General features: G+C 36.0%; 1 pseudogene; it reads right to left on the bottom strand.

Annotated features, from left to right (window-relative positions):
- Positions 1 to 12,193: 12,193 nt before the first annotated feature.
- LOC112445904 (large ribosomal subunit protein uL30-like) lies at positions 12,194 to 15,619 on the bottom strand (annotated as a pseudogene).
- Positions 15,620 to 21,895: the final 6,276 nt, after the last annotated feature.

The following is a 21,895-nucleotide window of genomic DNA, read 5'->3' as shown; positions in this document are numbered from 1 at the left end:
GGAGCAAGAAGTAAAACCTTTTACACTATTAAAAAAAATTCATATAAAGTTGTAGGTATTGTATGCTATTAAAATTTCATCATTTCAGTCTTTCAGACAAACTTTTCATTATATAAGCCTTTTAAGGCAAATTCAGGATTCAATATCAGTATTAATTTGGCAGTAGAAAGTACACCAGGTAAGAAGTTAGAGAGCATGGATGTATGAACTAGTTCAATCCTCAAACTTTAATTTTTATTCTGGATCTATTTCACCTTAATTCTTGTCAGCTTGCTTAATATTTTATTGATCTGTTCAGTTCAGTTCAGTCGTTCAGTCAAGTCTGACTCTTTGCTACCCCATGGACTACAGCACGCCAGGCCTCCTTGTCCATCACCAACTCCTGGAGTTTACTCAGACTCTTGTCCATTGAGTAGGTGATGCCATCCAACCATCTCATCCTCCCCTTCTCTCTTATCTTGTCCCCTTCTCCTTCCACCTTCAATCTTTCCCAGCATCAGGGTCTTTTCAAGTGAGTCAGTTCTTCACATCAGGTGATCTGTTACTTTTCTGAATTCATAATTTTTCATTGATATCATCCATATTTTTCTATTTCACACATATTTTTATTTTCAAAATTAAATGAAAATTCATTGGTGGTGTTACACGAAGGGGGACTCTTTCCAGGGGCTGAAATCAGGCTCTTGTCTAACACCCGGAAATTAATTGTCCAAGGAGACACTGCTGCTGCTGCTGAGTCGATTCAGTCATCCGACTCTGTGCGACCCCATAGACGGCAGCCCACCAGGCCTCGCCGTCCCTGGGATTCTCCAGGCAAGAACACTGGAGTGGGTTGCCATTTCCTCCTCCAATGCATGAAAGTGAAAAGTGAAAGTGAAGTCGCTCAGTCATGTCCGACTCTTAGCGACCCCACGGACTGCAGCCTACCAGGCTCCTCCGTCCACAGGATTTTCCAGGCAAGAGTACTGGAGTGGGGTGCCATTGCCTTCTCCCCCAAGGAGACACATGTCCTGACAAAGCAAGAGATTTTATTGTGAAGGGTGCCCGGGGGGAGAGCAATAGGGTAAGAGAACCCAGGAGAACTGCTCTGCCATGTGGCTGGCAGTCTCTGGTTTTATGGTGATGGGATTAGTTTCTGGGTTGTCTTTAGCCAATCATTCTGACTCAGGGTCCTTCCTGGTGGTCCAGCCTTGTTCAGCCAAGATGGATGCCGGCAAGAAGGATTCTGGGAGGTGGTCGGACATGTGGTGTCTCCTTTTGACCTTTCCTGAACTCTTCTGGTTGGTGGAGGCTTATTAGTTCCATGTTACCAGGACTTCCTGTCATAAAACAACTCATGCAAATAGTTACTATGGTACCTGGCCAGGGTGGGTGGTTTCAATCAGTGTGCTTCCCCTAACAGTGTCATAGTTCTTTATTAAAAGGTGCGTTAGAGGAAAGATGAGAGAAAAGCATGGCAGGAAGAACAATATAAAAGAAGCCAAAATAGCTAGATCTGGGTTTCAGGTTTTTCTTCTCTTATTTGTAGTGTTAGAAGATTTTACTTCATGTCTAGGAACCACAATTTTCTTGTCTGCAAAATGGGTTTATATCACTATTTTTCAAGCAGTTTATCAAAAATGCTTAGATGTTAAAAGAAACACTTCCAAAGACAAATCCTAGAAAGAGGTGACTGTAATGACTCTGTTTCCTCCTTCACATTCCAAATTGCTCCAATTTAAAGAAGCAGTATTTTGACATATCAGGGTCCTGCATAGGGTGTAATTTAACAAATAAGTGGTCTGAGTGATTTCAGTGAAAATGGTAGAGTAGGTAGATCTAGGATCTATCTTTTCACAGAAACTGGAGAACAAGTGGATATAATAAAAAGTTTACAGCAACCAAGCAAATGCTAATCAAGCAAAAAGCAACTTAAAAACAATTGGAGAGACTTCCTTGGTGGTCTATGGTTAAGAATCTGCCTTTCAGTCCAGAGAATGCAGGTTTGATCCCTAAAGCCCATGCTTTGCAGCAACTAGAGGCAGCCTGAATATGGCAAAGAAGGCCCAGCACAGACAAAAATAAAATAATAAATTAAAAAAATTTTAACAAAGAAAGAAACAATTGGAAAGCATTACGGTATTTTTAATTGCCATTGCTTTACCAGCCTCCCTGGTTTTGCAGTAGCCTAGATTCCCAGCTTGGAAAGCAGTTTCCTGTATCTGTAGGGAGTAGAGCAGACTTTATTACCAAAGAATTGTCCTTGTATGCACCTGAACAATTCAGGAGAAACATTTGTCTTCATTTTGCCTAACTTAAAACTCATTCAGGATAGAAAAGTGGCAGGCATTTCTCTTGCCTAGGGGAAAAGATTAAAGTTCAAACAAACTATAGAGATTGAAAGTCACGGAGGAAAAGCTAGAAAGAATGTTTTTTGGGGAAATTAGGGCATGCCAAAACCCGTGCATTCTGGGAAACACAGAAAATGACATTTGTACCCAGGCATACCACATGCTCAGAAAAGACCTGTAAAGACACTAAACTTTCATCTCTAGGCTTAGTGTATGTAGATAGGAAGTAAAGATAAGGCAGAATTGTAAAGACCCTTGCTAAGAATTGAAGGGTGATGGAATGCTCCCAGCACAGAGTAAATTTGCAAAGATTATGAGAGATAATTTTTTCTTTTTTTGTTGTTATCTGCTTTCATTCTTCTATCTCTATTTTTTTTTACCCTAGGTGGAAGAGAGCTCCTGGTATTCAAGGAAATTATGCTAAGCACTAATAAGAAGAGACTTGAGAGATCAAACATGACAAAGAACACACACTACAAAAATAATATGGAAAAGTCACTAAACAAACATCTACAGGGCATAGAAAGCAATACACAAAAACTGTGAAGAAGGAAATAATTGTATTTCCAGGGTTACCATATTTGCCAAGTCGCTTCAGTTGTGTCCGACTCTGTATGACCCCATAGATGGCAGCCCACCAGGCTCCCCCGTCCCTGGGATTCTCCAGGCAAGAACATTGGAGTGGGTTGCCATTTCCTTCTCCAATGCATGAAAGTGAAAAGTGAAAGTGAAGTCACTCAGTGGTGTCCGACTCTGAGCGACCCCATGGACTGCAGCCTACCAGGCTCCTCTGCCCATGGGACTCTCCAGGCAAGAGTACTGGAGTGGGGTGCCATTGCCTTCTCCAGTTACCACATTATAATATTCAAAAAAGCAAGTTTTCAACAAAGAAAACATTTCTTTAACAAGAAAATGTAACACACGCATGTAAAAAATTCACAAAGATTGTTTTTAAGAAAGAATGACATTGGACTGATCTACTAGGCAAGTACTTTAAATCAACTATCTTAAGAATTCTCAAAGAGCTAAAAGAAACCACAGCCAAAAAGCTAAAGGAAACCAAGAGAACACTATATGAAAAATAGAGAATATGAAGAGAAATTTTTAAAAATGTGAAAAAGAAAAAAAATACAGACATACTGGAACTGAGATGTATAGTAACAAATGAAAAATTCACCAGAAAAGTTCAGTAGTAGATTTTAGCAGACAGTATAATATATAAGAGAACCTGAAGACAGAGCAATTGTCTAGTCTGAGGAGCATAAAGGAAAAAGAATGGAGGAAAAAATGCACAGTCTAAGAGACATGGGTGGTGGTGGTTTAGCCACTAAGTCATGTCCAACTCTTGGGACCCCATGGACTGTAGCTTGCCAGGCTCCTCTGTCCATGGATTCTCCAGGCAAGAATACTGGAGTGGGTTGCCATTTCCTTCTCCAGAGGATCTTTCTGACCTAGAGATCGAACCTGGGTCTCCTGCATTGCAAGCAGATTCTTTATCAACTTAACTGCAAGGGAAGCCCAAGAGACATGGGGGACATCCTTAAACATACTAATATAACATAATAGGAATCCTGGAAGAACCAGAAATAGATGAAAGGACAGAAAGAACATCTGGAAAAATAATGGCAGAAAACTCCCTGAATTTAATCTAAAACAGGCACACACAGAGTCAAAAACACACACACAAATCTACATATTCAGGAAGTTAAATGAACTCCAACAGAGTAAACTCAAAGAGATCCACAAACTATGACACATTATAATCAGCTTTTCAAAAGTGGAGACAAGGTTATAATCTTGAATGCATCAAATTAAGCACAAAGATAGTGGAAGTAAAGATACAGTAAAATAATAATGGACTTCCTAGGTGACGCTAGTGGTAAAGAACCTGCAAACCAATGAAATGAGTTACAAGGAATCCTCAATATTAACCGTGTATTTCTAATCTATAATCTTAGATGCCAGAAGTGAGTGGAATGACAGTTTTAAAGTGGTGAAGTTGAAAAAAAAAATCGGTCAACCAACAATCCTATACAGGCAAACCTCAGAGACAGTGTATATTAGATTCCAGACGATCACAATAAAGCAAATATCACAATAAAGTGAGTCACACAAGTATTTTTGATTTCCCAGGGCATACAAAATTTATGTGGACACTATATTGTAGTCTATTGAATGTTCAATAGCATTATGTCTATAAAAACACATATATGCCTTAATTTAAAAATAATACTGTTGGAAAACTGACACTAACAGACTTGCTCAATGCAGGATTCCTACAAACCCTCAATTTGTAAAAAAAAAAAGGAAAAGAAAAGAAACGCTTGTGAAGTGCAATAAATCAAAGTGCAATAAAATGAGATCTGCCATATCTGACAAAACTATCCTTCAAAAATGAAGGAGAAATTAGAATAGTTAGACAAATAGCTAAACAAAAACTAAGGTAGTTTTTCCCTAGTAGATCTATCCTATAAGAAATGCTATCAGGAGTCCAGGCTGAAACAAAAGATAATAAGCGATAACTCACAGATATATGAATAAATAAAGAGTTCTGGTAAAGATAACACTATAGGTAAACATAAAAGTCAATATTTTATTTTTTAGCTTGTAAATCTTCTATTTACTTCCTATATGATTTAAAGGGAAAATGTATAAAACAATAATTATAATACTACATTAACAAGAACACACAGTGTTTGTAAAGGTAAGTTGTGACAATAACAGTATAAAGGGGAAAAAACAAAGATGAATAGGAATAGTTTGCATGCTATTGAAGTTAAATTTAGTATCAATTCAATCTCAGTTGTTATAAATTTAGGATATTAATTGTAATCCCCACAGTAGTCACTATAAGAATGTCTTTAAAGTACATGAATAGGAAGAGAGAAAGGAGACAAAATGGTACACTACAGAGAACTATAATACAGGATATATTTACCAAGTATTAGTGAACACTGAATTAATTCAGAGCTCACTAATAGGTAACTTAAAATTCCCCACATGTGAGAAAATTAAGGCACACATTTTTATGTACCCATGGGTCAAACAACAACAAAAAAAAGACACAAGCCAAGTTAGAAACCATTTCTGAATTCAGTGATAATGGAATTAAAACACGTGAACATTTGGGAGATGCAACTAAGCCAGTGTTCAGAGAAAAAGTCATATCTCTAAATGAATAAAATAAAAAATAATAAAAGCTTGAATAAAAATATAAAGGGCTTTAGCTTATGAAACTGGAGGGAAAAAATGAATTAAGCACAAATAAATTCAAGTAAAGATATAGTAAAATAATAGAAGATTAAACAGAATAGAAAATATACATTTGAGAAAATGAACTAAACACTGGGCCTTTAAGCAATTAACACATTTAACTTACCTCTAGAGAAATTGAGAAAAAAAGGGAGAAAAGACATGTTTTGAATATCAAAAATTAAAAATTACATTGCAACAGATACTCAAGATATCAAAATGATTAGAAATGACTATTGTGACCAATTCGATGATAATATATCTGCAGCAGTTTAAAGTAACATCTTTCTTAAAAAGACATAAAAATCATTATCCACAAACTGGATGTCACTGAAATTAAAAACCTCTGCTCATCAAAAGACAGTATTAAGGAAGTAAAAAATGAAGTCACAAACAGAAATAGGACATAAAGTATCCCTGGGCAGGCCAATCCAATTTTAGGAATGCACAAAATATTTGACTGTGATTTCACAAAAAAGAATGGTCAATACATATGAGAAAACTGCGTAACATATGCAAGCAAATATAAAACACAATGAGTTACCACAGTCTCATTTCCAGAAGGGAAATAGTTATTGCTGGTGAGATTAGTAACTGGAGGGAGATAATAGTAAGTATGCTGGGATACTGGTAATAGTGGGCTCTTTTCCCTGGGTTCTGAATACATGGGTGAGTTCATTTTGCAAAAATTTGTTCAGCTATACAGGTATGATTTCAGCATTTTCCTGTATTATGCTATATTTTAAAAATGTGCAAGAGGAAAAAGAAAAAGAAAATGAACTGAGGCATCAAACAGAAGATGTTTTGATTTTATCTTCATATTTGCACCTGCACATTTTTCCTATCTTGAGTTTTTCAGGCTGTGATACATATCTCCTTAATATATTTATTCTACTGATCATTGATTTATTTTTCAGTGCTGCTATGGAAATATTTTCTTCTTAAAGTTCATTTTATATTATTTCAAGGAATGTTGGCTGAAAAGGGTAATATTTATGCACAGTCTGCTGTATTCATATAATACTTTTTGAAAATGAATTATATAAAATAATTATATAATTATGTAGTAATTATAAATAATTACATAATACAGATTTTTCTTATTACATAATGACACTTTACATAATAATGCTTATCATTATCTTTGAAGAACATAAAACTTACAAAGATATAAAGATATAATTGGTGTTTAATGCATTTACAAATCTGATCATTTACTTTTTCCCCCATTCTAATGATAAAAAGTTAACATATGAAATTTTGAACTTGTTAATAATTTTGTCACTTTCTTTGTCACTGGCTTGATAAACTACTACACTGACCTACACGTATTGAAATTGAGCCAACAGGGCACACTACTAATAGAAATAACAGTAATTTAATATTTTTTTAAAAAAGAAACTCTGTATATGTCCAAGTATTTCATATTATGGTAAATGACATATGCAAGTTGTTTTTAAAATCATTTTTTAAATATTCACACACTAATTAGAATATAATAATATCAAGTGCTGCTGAAAACAAAAATTTTCAGAGCTCACAAATTTTTCACTTACTCTGTATTCTGAAACTTGTTATTTTTACCCCCTGGAGGAAACTCTAGTATGACTTATTAAAAAAAAAAAAAAATCCTTAGTCTTGGTCTAAAAAGCTTAAGGGAAAAGAAGTCCAGTGATAGTAGTATTTTTTCTCTTGTCAAGCATGAGTCTATCATTTCTGTTCTATGAAGAGTATTCCCTGCATGTCTTCACTTTTAACACCATGGTTTTTCACAAGCAGTTCTATTTGCTCTATGATAAGCTTAATTGACAACTTAATGAGTTGGTTAATTAGTTAACTAATTATTCCAGCCAATAATTAACCATAATTTATTAGTTGATTTTTTAAATGATAGCTAATGGAAAACTTTAGGTCTCTCTTGAATAAAGTTAAATAATAATTATAGGATGCCTATAACTTTTTAGCTATTACTGAACTCATGTCTGGCTGCTTGCCACTCAAAAATCAATAGCCAAGAGGCAGTTGTTGGTAGAAAAGAAAGTTGCTTTTAATAAGATCACTTTAAGTCTAGGGAGATGGTGAACTCAGTATCCACCCAAAAACCATCTCTGAAGATTCTGCTTGGCTGTGAAAATTTTAAAGGGAAAAGTGGAAGTAAATCTCAGTTAATCACTGAGACAGAGGGCAGAGCCATTGTCATCCCCACTAAGTGCAAGCTTGTTAACTTCTTATGATCTTTCTTTAGATGTTAACCTTGCTCACAGTTTGTTCACACAGTTTTTTCTTAAGATTACTGAAGGGGAAGCTAGGAAAAGGTTTGGTCTTCTGTTAATTACATTATTCTTCATGTCTATTGCTTTGATCTACAGGAAGGAACCACAGGTTATGTAAGTATTGTGTGATCAAATGATTTGAAAAGTGTGCTTGGACTGGAGATGAGCAGAGAATAGATGCGCCTGGTTTAAGTTTAGTTGCAATATAGCTTTGCTAAAGTGATGAGGAAAAGGGATTTCTTGCTGAGGGTAGTTTCCTGCAAAGAGCTGCTTACAAATACCCCCACCCACCCCCAGCAGATATCATTTCATTTCGTTTCTATGGGATTAGGGACAAAGGTCTGTCTCCTGTAACAGCTTCATGCTGAGAAAGGGTATTGAAGTCTTAGGAAAAAAGACATTGACCTGGATTTGAAGAATCTCTTTGCTGATAGTTTTAATTGCCCACTTACATGTATGGATAGAACAAGCTACAATCATTTTAATACCCATAAATATGTAGATTATTGTGAGAAATACTGTTAATCCCATCCTTTTAAGGCCAGTTCTTAGAATTGTGCTAGCCATAGACTCAATACTACTTAAGATGGAACAGCTTATGTAATGGATGCAGTCTGGTCATCATGCAGTTAGCTTTTTCCCTCTGGTGGCAATTATAGAGTCTGTAAAACAACTCAGGAATGTACATTAGACAGTGAGTCTGTGATTCTATTTTCCTAATCATTAACTGCTTGAGCCTGTTCTTTTTTTGACTCAGGGAAGCCTGAGAGATTTCAGCTTTTCTACAAACAGCAGACAAGGGACGTGGAGAGACCTTTACCTGGGGGATGACCCCACAGGGTGTTTCTTGGTTCCATAGCTATAAGTGAACATAAACTTAAGAAAAAATATACAGTTAGAGCTTAATTATTACAGCTTCCCAAGTGGCTCAGTGGTAGAGAATCGGCCAGCCAAGCAGGAGATGTGGGTTCAAACCCGGGATTGTAAAGATCCCCTGGAGAAGGAAATGGCAACCTACTCCAGTATTCTTGCCTAGGAAATCCCATGGACAGAGGAACCTGGTGAGCTACAGTCTGTGGGATCACAAAGGAGTAAGACATGACTTAGCAACTAAGCAACAACACAGAATCCCTTCAGTATTAAATTATTTATATCAATCTACTGCAACTATAGTAAACTACAGGGCTAAATGTGCACATAATATTTGTATCATTGTGTCTTTCTGTGCTGAGTAGCACAGTTACAGCCCCACAATCAATTAAAAGAAAAAGTATTCAAGGAGATTTATTCCACCAAGGGCCAGGGCATTTGGAGAAAACATTTATCTCTGTCTGTAGAACTGCACTAGACTTTTTTTGTTTGTTTATTTCAGGTTCTGAAATCAGTGAATAACATTCCCAAAGCAGTCCTTAAGTTTGGTTGTGTCTTCAGTCTTTGAAATGTACAGTGTATTATGAGAATTTTTCCCTCTGTGGCCCCTATGTACTGATCAGCATCATCAACAGAGGACAGGAGACAGAGACATCCAACACCTATCACAGACTTTAAGAGGATATTAAAATAGAAGCATCTGAGAAAATGAATAAATAAAGGTATCAGACTGGTAAAAGAAGGTAGAAAAAACAATGGACATGAGTTCCAGCAAACTTCAGGAGATAGTAAAGGACAGGAAAACCTGCTGTGTTGCAGTCCATGGGGTCTCAAAGAGGTGGACGTGACTGAGGAACTGAACAACAGGAGCAATACAATCATTAATTTTTTAGTATAAGTTTAAATTTTTAACTAATATGAAAATGAAAACTTGAATTGTTAATTATAAATGTTTATGATATGCAATGGCACTACTTTATAGTTTTACTTCGAGAAACCATAATTAAATTCTATGAACAAGATTCAGAGGCAGACATAATTCTCTCAAAAATTTATATTTCAAAACATATAAGGGGACTTCCATTTCTGACCAAGCTGGAGGAACAGGGGCCAGATTTATCCTTCCACAGGGAAAAAAAAATGAAAAATCTAGGGAGGAAAAAGGGTTTTCATGACAGTGGATATTAAAAAAGTGATCCTTGGGAGATGGGAAACAAATGAGGTGAACCTATGATTGCCTCATTTTCCTGCATAAAAGAAATACTCTGCCTCAGATTTATGAGGGAAATTTTACAGCTTGCACAATTCTTTCTGCAAAAAATTTTGCCTTGTGCTACCGGCTAGAAGAAAGTCACAGGTCTTGTCCATGCAGCAAGGGAGGGGATTATACAGGGCAAGAACATTAGGAGGTAAGAATTATAGATGCCATAAGACTGTCTGTTATAATTATGAACAACATTTTGTCCATAATCCAACAATTTATATGAAATGGACAATTTCTTAAAAGAAAGACTTTCCCCAAATGTTTAAAGCAACTATAACAATATAATATAGTGGGTTTCATTGTTGGCTCAGAATCTGCCTGCAATGTAGGAGACCCAGGTTTGATCCCTGGTTTGGGAGGATCCCCTGGAGAAGGGAATGGTTGCTCACTCCAGTGTTATTGTCTGGAAAATCCCATGGACAGAGGAGCCTGGCAAGCTACAGTCCATGGGGTCACAAAGATTTGGACACGACTGAGCATCTATCACTTTCCATTGGGGAGATTAACCAAAATAGCCAAATATAATATAATAGCCAAATACTGGAAAAAGAACAAATGTCATCAGCAGATGAATAGATAAACCAGCTGATATTGTCTAAGCAACAGAATATTGCTGCTGCTGCTCCGTTGCTCTGTGTGTCCGACTCTGTGTGTACCCATGGATGACAGCCCACCAGGCTCCCCCGTCCCTGGGATCCTCCAGGCAAGAATACTGAAGTGGGTTGCCATTTCCTTCTCCAATGCATGAAAGTGAAAAGTGAAAGTGAAGTCATTCAGTCGTGTCCAACTCCTAGCGACCCCATGGACTGCAGCCTACCAGGCTCCTCTGTCCATGGGATTCGCCAGCCAAGAGTACTGGAGTGGGTTGCCATTGCCTTTTCCAACAGAATACTACCAAGTGATTAAAAAAAAAAAAAAGTAACAACCACATAGAGCAAAATAGATTAATCTCTAAATAATTATGATGAGTATAAAAAGCCTGAACAAAGAACCAGTCAATGCCCCAAGTGGAAGAAGTAGCAAAAAATCTGATTCTTTCAATGCATTATTTTCCTCTTTGTGATTTTGGCACAAAGCCTAGCTGTTCTGGTCACTCTCTACTGTCTTTAAATATTTTTGTTTTTAAATTCTTAATCATTATTCATATGGACTGTTTGGTCTGAAATAAGCTACTCTGTCGTAGTAAGAATCAGAAGGCTGACATCTCTCAAGTGCAGAAATAAAAAATGAGAACATAGTACAGGATTTGTAAGATGCAGTACTTCCATGTCAGGTTTGTATTTGAGAAAATATTAATGGAATACCCTTGTTCCTTTATTTTTGCTAGATACATATTTTTTGTTTATGGAAAGTTGCCAGATACAGAGTTTCTGCTTTTTGAAGCATGGGAAATAATTGTTGAATGAGTGTAACATACTGATCCTATAATTCCCTTTGGTATTCCCCCTCAAAGATGACTTATTTTTGTATGTGTCTAATAGAGTTATACATGTGCGACTTTATAGAAAATTCCATGCAATCTATCATTATTTTAATTAGCATTATTATCAATGTTTTCCTGACATGATGAAGTTAGGATTATGATTATAAATTGTTTAAATCAAAGAACAGGAGTCATGTCAATGGGTTCATGGCAGTTGGTTAAATTGCTTCAGTTTATAAGACTAAAATTAAAGGAAGAAAGATGTGATAAAGCAAGAAGGCCAACAGAACACCAACAAAATTATTTGTAGAAGTGCTGTATATTGCAAGACAGCCATTAGCATCAACATTATTTAACATTTATTGACTTTTTTGAAAGTTAGTGCTTTGTCTTCATCCTAAAATTTAATCTGTATAACAAATATGGATATCAATTGTTAGTATAGATTTGTAAATAAGAAAGCAGTCTCAGAAATTAACAAATAATACACAGTAGAGTTAGAATTAAAATACAGTTCTGTCTTTCCCTGCTTCAGCCTTAAAGTGTGCCCTTTCTTAAAAAAAAATAAGAAGAAGAAGAAGAAAGTAATCGAATGAACACTTAACTGCAACAACTCCCTGTAGAAGTAACTCAAGAGAGTGGATATAAATGAATCCTTGGGAGTTTGGAAAATACCCCAATTCCCAGTAAAGTATGGAAATGTTTTCTCAGAAAGGTAGGGCTAGATTGTGAATACAACAGAGAAATGTTAAGCATCATCCATTCATTCATTCATTAGTGTTTATTGAGTGTTCCTTGCTATGGAAGGCACATGCTCTGAAGCATTAAACTAAACAGCACAAATTTAGGTTTGTCAAAAGGAATGTTTTTCTTTTCTTTTTTTCTCAATTTGAAAACAATCAGTATTTATTAACTGACCAGGTTGCAAAAATAATTATGGTAGATAGCGTCCTTCATCCTTCTAATAAGCCTGTTGATCTGGTATTTCTGGTTGCCAACATCTCCACCTTCTACAAGACAGGTGGTCTTTTTCTTCATTCTGCCTCATGGAGAAGACAATTAAAGGGCCGCAGGGAGCTGTTTGCTTCTTTGAAACATTTTCCAACAGGACAGATGTTATGGACCAGATACTCAATATGGATGAGGTTATATTTGCCAAGAGGTTGAGAAATCAACACATTATCCATTAAGGCAATTTGCTTCTTGTTGATTTTGCCATAACCATGCTGTAGATCAATTCATTTACAGACTTTGGATTTGGGTTCCCCTAAGACCTATTAGAATTAACACCCAAAAAAGATGTCCTTTTCATTATAGGGGACTGGAATGCAAAAGTAGGAAGTCAAGAAACACCTGGAGTAACAGGCAAATTTGGCCTTGGAATATGGAATGAAGCAAGGCTAAAACTAATAGAGTTTTGCCAAGAAAATGCACTAGTCATAGCAAACACCCTCTTCCAACAACACAAGAGAAGACTACACATGGACATCACCAGATGGTCAACACCGAAATCAGATTGATTATATTCTTTGCAGCCTTGTATATAAGGCTATATATTCTTATATACAAGCTCTATAGAGTCAACAAAAACAAGACGAAGAGCTGACTGTGGCTCAGATCATGAACTCCTTATTGCCAAATTCAGACTGAAATTTACGAAAGTAGGGAAAACCACTAGAGCATTCAGGTATGACCTAAATCAAATCCCTTATGATTATACAGTGGAAGTGAGAAATAGATTTAAGGGCCTAGATCTGATAGATAGATTGCCTGATGAACTATGGACTGAGTTCATGACATTGTACAGGAGACAGGGATCAAGACCATCCCCATGGAAAAGAAATGCAAAAAAGCAAAATGGCTGTCTGGGGAGGCCTTACAAATAGCTGTGAAAAGAAGAGAAGCAAAAAGCAAAGGAGAAAAGGAAAGATATAAGCATCTGAATGCAGAGTTCCAAAAAATAGAAGGAGAGATAAGAAAGCTTTCCCCAGTGATCAGTGCAAAGAAATAGAGTAAAACAACAGAATGGGAAAGACTAGAGATCTCTTGAAGAAAATTAGAGATACCAAGGGAACATTTCATGCAAATTGGGCTCGATAAAGGACAGAAATGGTACGGACCTAAGAGAAGCAGAAGACATTAAGAAGAGGTGGCAAGAATATACAGAAGTACTGTACAAAAAAGATCTTTGTGAACAAGATAATCACGATGGTGTGATCACTGACCTAGAGCCAGACATCCTGGAATGTGAAGTCAAGTGGGCCTTAGAAAGCATCACTCTGAACAAAGCTAGTGGAGGTGATGGAATTCCAGTTGAGTTATTTCAAATCCTGAAAGGTGATGCTGTGAAAGTGCTGCACTCAATATGCCAGCACATTTGGAAAACTCAGCAGTGGCCACAGGACTGGAAAAGGTCAGTTTTTATTCCAATCCCAAAGAAAGGCAATGCCAAAGAATGCTCAAACTATCGCACAATTGCACTCATCTCACACTCTAGTCAAGTAATGCTCAAGATTCTCCAAGCCAGGCTTCAGCAATACGTGAACTGTGAACTTCCAGTTGTTTAAGCTGGTTTCAGAAAAGGCAGAGGAACCAGAGATGAAATTGCCAACATCCACTGGGTCATGGAAAAAGCAAGAGAGTTCCAGAAAAACATCTATCTCTGCTTTTTTGACTATGCCAAAGCCTTTGACTGTGTGGATCACAATAAACTGTGGAAAATTCTGAAAGAGATGGGAATCCAGACCACCTGACCTGCCTCTTGAGAAATTTGTATGCAGGTCAGGAAGCAACAGTTAGAACTGGACATGGAACAACAGACTGGTTCCAAATAGGAAGAAGAGTACATCAAGGATGTATATTGTCACTCTGCTTATTTAACTTCTATGCAGAGTACATCATGAGAAATACTGGGCTGGAAGAAGCACAAGCTGGAATCAAGATTGCCGGGAGAAATATCAATAACCTCAGATATTCAGATGACACCACCCTTATGGCAGAAAGTGAAGAGGAACTCAAAAGCCTCTTGATGAAAGTGAAAGAGGAGAATGAAAAAGTTGGTTTAAAGCTCAACGTTCAGAAAACTAAGATCATGGCATCTGGTCCCATCACTTCATAGGAAATAGATGGGGAAACAGTGGAAACAGTGTCAGACTTTGTTTTTCTGGGCTCCAAAATCACTGCAGGTGGTGACTGCAACCATGAAATTAAAAAATGCTTACTCCTTGGAAGGAAAGTTATGACCAGCCTAGATAGCATGTTCAAAAGTGGAGACATTACTTTGCCAACAAAGGGCTGTCTAGTCAAGGCTATGGTTTTTCCTGTGGTCATGTATGGATGTGAGAGTTGGACTGTGAAGAAAGGTGAGTGCTGAAGAATTGATGCATTTGAACTGTAGTGTGGGAGAAGACTCTTGTGAGTCCCTTGGTCTGCAAGGAGATCCAATCAGTCCATTCGTAGGAGATGAGCCCTGGGATTTCTTTGGAAGGAATGATGCTAAAGCTGAAACTCCAGTACTTTGGCCACCTCATGCGAAGAGTTGACTCCATGGAAAAGACTCTGATGCTGGGAGGGGTTGGGGGCAGGAGGAGAAGGGGACGACAGAGGATGAGATGGCTGGATGGCATCACTGACTCCATGGATGTGAGTCTCAGTGAACTCCGGGAGTTGGTTGGTGATGGACAGGGAGGCCTGGCGTGCTGCGATTCATGGGGTCACAGAGTCGGACAGGATGGAGCAACTGAAGTGAACTGAACTGATGCAGTGTATGATTCCAGAATTCTCAGCATGTTAATTGAAACCTTGTTGGACTTCACAAAGCTGCTATTGAAGATCTGACAAAGGGAAAGAAGCTGCAACACCTTCGGAAACTTTGTGCTCACCTCATTTATAACTCTGATCCTGATGGCAAATGCCAATTTGGGTTTCATGGGTACATAGAAGTTGAAGGCTTATTTTGCCACTATAGCCATTCAAATTTCAGTTCAAATGCAGTTCACATATGCCTGTATTCCTTGTGAAGTGCTTAGCTTTTTCATGGTTAAGCTTCCTCCTTGCCTTTCGAAGCATCTTTTAGGCAAATTTCTTTCTAAGGCACTTGATCTTAATCTCTTTGAAATCTTTTCCCTTTATCTTAAGGGTTTCTGGCACAATAGGAACCTTCTTTTTCTTCTCTTCTGCACCCTCCATGGTTCCAGCTGGGAAAGAGAAAGGGGATGTTTTTTAAACTGTAACATTAATTTGAAGAGATTTGAGATCTTAATTTATTTTTTCTTAATGAAAAATAATAAAATGGTATTATTAATGAAAATTATAGAATAGATAAAATAGCATGTATGTGTTACTCGCTCTGTCATCTATGACTCTTTGTGACTCCAGGGACTATAGCCTGCCAGGCTCCTCCGTCTGTGGAATTCTCCAAGCAAGAATACTGAAGTGGTTTGCCATTCCCTTCTCCAGGGGATCTTCCTGACCCAGAGATCAAACCTGACTCTCCTGCACTGCAGTGTTGCAGGCAGATTCTTACCATCTGAGCTTCCAGGAAAGCATAGTGCAGATTATATGCAAGCTTTTTACACTTATAAAGGGCATTCAGTGTGTGTGTGTGTGTGTGAACTTTTGCTTATGCACACATATGTAATTCATACATATATGCTACATCATGATGGAAAATATATTTTTGTGTGTGTTCTCAGTCAAAAAATTGAAAGACATCATTGTTCTAAAGAACAATGGAGTATATTTACTCAGAAACAAGATTCTGCAAAAACTAACATTTAAGTACTTTATATTACCTTTTAAAATATTTTGAAAATTAGTAGAGAGTAACCAGTGATCTGACTCTGCTGTCATCTGAAAAGCAAATTTAATTTTCACCTACCTTAATAATCTAGCATCAAAAATAGAAATAAAAAATCTCTTCTTGTTTTGCATTTGATGTTATAATTAATAACAGACATATATTATTTCCATGGGAACAATCCTAATCAGTCAAGCATTCTTGCTTTTAGTCTCCTTCCAAGAAGCCAAGCACAATATATTACATTGTAGATGGAATAGCTTAAAGAAATCAGGGAAATAAAATTTCCTTCTGTTTCAAGGCTCACATTTTATACTATTTTTTTCATACCTGTGATCTGGGATTTGAGCCATTTTTAATTAAAATTCTTCTGCTGATCAAGTTTGGCCTTAAAGTTTGATGGCTTGCATATTTGTTTACAAACTGGCAGCATTTCTCTAATGAGCTGTGAGTATTAGGACAATAATATATTTATTGGGCCCAGTATTCACATAGTCACATCATGAAAAGTATTTATTACATGTGGTTTATGGTGCCATAAACTATTTTAGCTTTTAAAATAGAAAATAAAAGTCCTCGACAGGACTTTGAGGTATGATCGTATTGCTTTCCTGTAGGACACACAACTTGCATTATGTACATTACTTCACTTCACGCAAAAGTATTCATTTTTAATAAATGTGTCATATCACAAGCAACAGAATTCATCACATTAAAAGGAAATCCTGGCAAAATAAATTGTACTACAACATAAGTGTGATACTAAACTTATTAAGAGAGATGGAAACAGAGCAGCCTGATCTATTGGTATAAACAGAAATTGTTGAAAACACTATTTCACATTAAAATATTTAGTTGAACTTTTACTAAATTAATTAGCCTGAAGTTTTTTTTTTTAATTGTGTATTTTTAAGTAAACAATTTCATTCATATATATATTTATATATAAGATTTAACCTAATTTGTCAAATTAACAGTGACTTAAAAAAATACCATCATAAAAAAATACCATCATACCAGACTCCAGGAGTCCCTCAACTTCAGAGTAATCGAGTATGATTTTGCATACTGTACATTGCACAAGGCATCCAGCTTATGGGAAGTGGGTGTGGAGTGGAGTGATGGGGGGTGGGATAAAGCCAAACTCCCTTTGATAAAAAAAAAAAAGGAAGAATTTATTTTATATTTTCAAAAACAAACAAAAAAGTTACCTATGGGCTGACCGGAGCTATGCACAACTTCTTTTCACCAGTCCATTTGCTCTTGAATCCCTGATCTTGTGCAACCTACTACCAGAATTAAGAGAGTTTAATGGAAAGACATTACTCTGAGCATGGCCACTTTTGCAGGAGTGCTACAGAAAATGTCTTAGAATAGATTATGACACAAGTAAAAAAAAGACTTGTATTTTATTTTAAATATTTTAATTGTCAATATATAAAACATTTTAAGATTTTGCTTTAGGTTGTATGTGCATGTTCAGTCACTCAGTAGTGTTTGACTCTTTGTGACCCCACCAGGCTCCTCTGTCCGTGGAATTTCCCAGGCAAGAGCACTGGAGTAGGTTGCCATTTCCTACCCCATAGGATCTTCCTGACCCAGGGATCCATCCCACAACTCCTGACTCTTCTACATTGGAAGGTGGAGGTTGTATGGCTGTTTTCAAGATAAAAAATCTTATTAATATGTGTTTTTGGTGTGTCTGCAATACAATAGGCTTCACAGGTGGCACAGTAACAAAGAATCTACCTGACAATGTAGGAGATGCAAAAGACACAGGTATGATCCCTGGGTCAGGAAGATCCCCTGGAGTAGACAATGGCAACTCACTCCAGTATTCTGACCTGGAAAATTCCATGGACAGAAGATCTTGGCAGGCTACAGTCCATGGGGTCACAGAGTCAGATATGGCTGAACACACACACACACACACACACACACACAGTGTACACTAAAACCAGTTTCCCATTCCAGAAATTGTTTAAAAATATTTTTTTAATTTTTTACTCATTTTAGCCCCTCAGTCAAAATTATATGATGAAGACAATTAAAGCCTAGGTAATAACAATTGATTATACTTGTTTCATTGGGTTACAAACACTTATAAAATTTATATCTTATATCATATTCACTTGCAAAGTATAAATTTTCCCTCTCTGTAGCCTAACAAATGAATTTTAAATAAAATTAAACTTTTCTTCTAACTTTTCTGTAATGGTGAAACAGCCTGATCTTAGCAATGTAATTTATTTCCACAGGCATCTTCTCAAGTTTGTTCTGCCTTTACCGATTAGACCTGCCATTCTTCCCTTTTCTATTATGCATTCTACTCTAGATAGTAATACAATCCATTAATCTGCAGAAAACTCTTTTGCTTTTGTCTCATGTGACTCTACAACCTGCAAAACCTGTAAAAACTACCAGTAAAAACATCATTATACTATACAGTAGGGACAACTGCAGAAGGTATTAGAGAGTAAGTGTGCTTTGTTAGTATACGTGGCCTGTTTTGATTTTTTTGTTTGTTTATTGTTGATACATCTTGAGAAAAAACACAGCAGAAATGTAGAAAATGCAACTACTAATCATCTCTCTCCACCCAAAATTTTAAATGCTAATTTTTGCTATCTAAACTTTTCACCTAATTCTTAAAAAAAAAAAAAGATACTGAATTCCATTTTAATCAGTTCTTAACATTTTCATTTTGTATTTCCTGTTTTTTAACCATTTATTTTTTTAAATTGAGACATGTAATACATTCATAGAAAATAGTGTAAAACAAAACTTGCAGTTAAACAAGTTATTACAAAGTGAACATTGTGTATCTATGTCCCAGATCAAAATATGTAACATTGTTAGAATCTCCTAAATTGTTCCCAATTGTCTCTTCCTTACAACATCTTGAAAGTGAAAGTGGCTCAGTCATGTCCGACTCTTTGTGACCCCATGGACTAACCTGTCAGGCTCCTCTGTCCATGGAATTCTCCAGACAAGAATACTGGAGTGGGTAACTGTTCCCTTCTCCAGGGGATCTTCCCAACACAGGGATCAAATCCAGGACTCCAGCACTGTGGGCAGATTCTTTACCTTCTGAGCCATGAGGGAAGCCCACAATATCTTACTCTCTATAAAATACCCCTACTCAGAAACCTGTGGAAATCAGTAACGTTTTGTTGACTTTACCTCCAGCGATCCATGAAAAATCATTTAATTTTGTCTAATTTTGAAATTTATATCAGTAGCTTCACATACTATGTTTTATGTGTCTGGCTTTGACTCGACATTTTATTTTTTATTTCCTTCCTGTTCATTTCCTTCCTGTGTTCAATATTGTTCATTTCCTTCCTGTGTAATATGTCATTTCATGAATATACAATTTAATTCCTTATTTTATTAGAGATTCAGTTTGTTTCCAGTTTTTCTCAATGTGAGCAACATCTGTATAATTGAGCATGCATGTGTCTAGAGTATATACTTGGAGTGGAGTCACATTTTAGAGAATATATGAATTTCTAATCACCAAACTCATTTCCATAGTCCATATATTAGTTTACACTCCTACAAGTAGTATATAAAAATTCCATCATTCTGTACTTTTGGAAAAATAGAAATTGTTGATGATTTCAATGTATTGCTAAGTCACTACAGTGAGTATACGATGGTATCTATTAGCTTTATTTTGTATTCACTTATTGCTGTAGAAATCAATTGCATTTTCATATATTTCTCCTATAAAATACTTTGGAAATATTTAATTACAAAGTTATGGCATTTACTCATTTTTTTCCTGTTGAATTATTTTTCTTTTATCATTGCTTTGTAGAATTGCTTTAAATTTATTTGATTCAAGTTCAGTTGATTTACAATGTTGTGTTAATTTCTTCTGTACATCAAAGTGATTCAATTATACATATTAATAATTAATATAGAGGCATTTTTCATATTCTTTTCCACTATGGTCTATCATAGGATATTGAATATAGTCCCTTGTGCTATGCATTAAGACCTTGTTGTTTATCCATTCTGCATATAATAGTTTGCATCTGCCAATCCCAAACTCCCATTCATCTTCTCCCACCCCTTTCCTTCGGCAACCACAAGTCTGTTTTCTATATGTGTGAGTCCCGTTTCCTCGATAAGTTCATTTTGGTCATATTTTAGATTCCATGTGTAAGAGATATCATATGGTATTTGTCTTTGTCTTTCTGACTTACTTCCCTTAGTATAACAGGCCCATCTGTGTTGTTGCAAATGACATTTCATTCTTTACTTTGTCTGAGTACTATTCCATTGTATGTATGTATATACGTACATCTTCTTTATCTGTTCATATATTGATGGACATTTAAGTTGTTTCTATGCCTTGGCTATTGTGAATAGTACTGCTATAAACATAGAGTTCATGAATCTTTTGAATTATAGTTTTTGGCTGTATATATGCCCAGGAGTGGAATTGCTGGATCATACAGTAACTCTGTTTTTAGCTTTTTGAGGAAGTTTCATACCACTTTTCCATTGTGGCTGCACCAGCTTATATTGCTACCAACAGTGTAAGAGAGTTTCCTTTTCTCCACACCTTCTCCAGCATTTATTATTTGTAGACATTTTATGATGGCCATTCTGACTGATGTGAGGTGGTATTGCATTGAAGTTTGGATTTGTAGGTCTCTAATAATCAGCAGTGTTGAGCATCTTTTTATGTGACTGTCAGTCACCTGTATGCCTTCTTTGAAGAAATGTCTATTTAGGTCTTCTGCCCATTTTTTGAGTAGGTTGGTTTGTTGTTGTTGTTATTGAATTGTATGAGCTATTTTTATATTTTGGAAATTAAGCCCTCATCAGGAACATCAAATATTTTGAGAAAACATTGGCAAATATTTTCTCCCAGCCAATAAGTTGTACTTCAAATATCTTCTGCTACTTAGCATTTTTGCTTTAATAATGTCTGTACATTTTTTTTATACATTTGAGACCCTTGGTTTTTCTATCAATGGTAGATACCCGCAATTCCCAAAATGCATCTTGTGACACTTCAGTATACCACCTGAACTCATAGAATGCTGTAGGATATGTTAAATTTTGAAAGGAAATTCAGCAATGCTGAACATCTGTTGAACAATGTGTAAAATATTAGCTTAAGGAAGTTAACAATTTCAGCATTATATTGTGCTACATTCTTTTGAATAATAATGCATTTTTGCAAGCTAGATTTCTAGTGTTTAAAATATAACTATCAATCTAGACATATACCTTATACCCTTCACAAAAATTAAGTCAAAGTTGATCACAGGTATAAAAGTAAAACTCAAAACTATAAAACTTCTAGAAAGAAAATATGAGAAATATGGATGACCTTAGATATGGTGATGATTTCTTTCATATAATACCAAAGGCAATATCCATGAAAGAAAGAATTGATAAGCTGGACTTCATTAAATTTAAAAACTTAAACTCTGTGAAAGACAATATTAAAATAATCAGAAGGTAAGACAGGTTTGGAGAAAATATTTGTAAAAGACATCTGATGAAGAATTTTTATCCAAAACACACAAAGAACTCTTAAAATTCAGTGATAAGAAAGCAAACTATCTGATTTTAAAAATGTTAAAGACTTTAACCGACTCCTCATCAAAGAAGATACACAGATGGTAAATAAGCCTATGAAAAGATGCTCCATATCATAGA

Source organism: Bos taurus, chromosome 3 (genome assembly GCF_002263795.3).
Source record: "Bos taurus isolate L1 Dominette 01449 registration number 42190680 breed Hereford chromosome 3, ARS-UCD2.0, whole genome shotgun sequence".
NCBI lineage: Eukaryota > Metazoa > Chordata > Mammalia > Artiodactyla > Bovidae > Bos > Bos taurus.
The sequence above is the reverse complement of the archived record's forward strand: the minus strand, read 5'-3'. Positions and strand labels throughout refer to the sequence as shown.